The sequence below is a fragment of the Macaca fascicularis genome, chromosome 12 (genome assembly GCF_037993035.2).
Source record: "Macaca fascicularis isolate 582-1 chromosome 12, T2T-MFA8v1.1".
Taxonomy (NCBI): Eukaryota; Metazoa; Chordata; class Mammalia; order Primates; family Cercopithecidae; genus Macaca; species Macaca fascicularis.
Genome location: NC_088386.1, coordinates 72,468,508 through 72,469,954, shown reverse-complemented (window position 1 = coordinate 72,469,954; position 1,447 = coordinate 72,468,508). Strand labels below are relative to the sequence as shown.

The 1,447-nt window shown below is 35.0% G+C and overlaps 1 non-coding gene across 1 annotated transcript; it reads left to right on the top strand.

Annotated features, from left to right (window-relative positions):
• The first annotated feature begins 280 nt into the window (after positions 1-280).
• On the top strand, positions 281-386 carry LOC123568235 (U6 spliceosomal RNA). Its single transcript, XR_006691437.1, has one exon. It is a non-coding gene; the product is annotated as a U6 spliceosomal RNA (small nuclear RNA).
• The last annotated feature ends 1,061 nt before the right edge of the window (positions 387-1,447 follow it).

Sequence of the window (1,447 nt, the reverse complement as noted above, 5' to 3'; positions counted from 1 at the left end):
TGCCTCAGAGACACACTGTCTTGATGATCGTAGCTTTTTTGTAAGTCTTAGAATTAAGTAGGGTAATAAATCCTTTAACCTTATTATTCTTTTTCTAGTTGTTTTGGCTATTCTAGGTCCTTTCCATTTCCATATACATTTTAGCATCTGCTTTTCAATTTCTTCAAAGAAACTTACTAGGATTTTGATTGAGATTGCATTGAATTTACAAATCAATTTGGGAAGAATTCATTAAAAATATTAAATATATTTTAAATGACTATAAAAATTACAAACACGTGTGCTTGCTTCAGCAGCACATATACTAAAATTGGAATAATACAGAGAAGATTAGCATGTCCCCTGTGCAAGAATGACATGGAATTCGTGAAGCATTCCGTATTTTTAAAAGCTCAATATTACTGATTGTTAGATAAATGCACATCAAAGCCACAATGAAATACCATCTCACGCCAGTCAGAATGGCTATGATTAAAAAGGCAAAAAATAACAGATGCGGAGAAAAGGGAACACTTATACACTGTTGGTGGGAGTATAAATTAATTCAACCATTGTGGAAAAAGCAATGTGGCAATTCCTGAAAGAGCTAAAAGAAGAACTACCATTCGACCTAGCAATCCCGTTACTCAGTTAATACCCAGAAGAATGTAAATCATTCTACCGTAAAGACACATGCATGTGAATGTTCATTGCAGCACTATTCAGAATAGCAAAGACATGGAATCAAACTAAATGCTCATCAGTGACAGATTGGATGAAGTATGTGGCACATATATACCATAGAATACTATGCAGCCATAAAAAAGAATGAGATCGTGTCTTTTGTGGGAACATGGATGGAGCTGGAGGCCATTATCCTTAGCAAACTAACGCAGGAACAGAAAACAAAATACTGCATTTTCTCACTTAAGAATGGAAGTGAAGTGATTGAGAACTCATGGGCACAAAGAGGGGAACAAGAGACACTGAGGCCTACTTGAGGGTGGAGGCTGGGAACAGGCGAGGAGCAGAAAAAAAAAAAAACTGTATATTAGGCTTAATACCTGGGTGATAAAATAATCTGTACAACAAACTCCTATGACATGAGTTTACCTATGTAAAAAACCTGCACATGTACCCCAAACTTAAAAGTTAAAAAATACAACATGCACACAAAAATGTGACACATACCAACTTTTAACACACTGTGAATAATTAACATGTCAATTTGTGCAAGCAGGTAAACTGGGTTTTCAGTGCAAACAGAATAAAGCTTTTTTTTTTTTTTTGTCATCTGTTTTATCAAGGTGTGGCTTGACATCACAAACTGCTGTTAGAAAACTATTACTATTTGCATCTGTTAATGTATGTGAATTATGATAGTCTCAATTCTATGCAATCTAAACAAAATACAGCAATCAGTTGGAGGCAGGAGTTAACATGTCTGTTGCAACTGTGTTTATCAAGA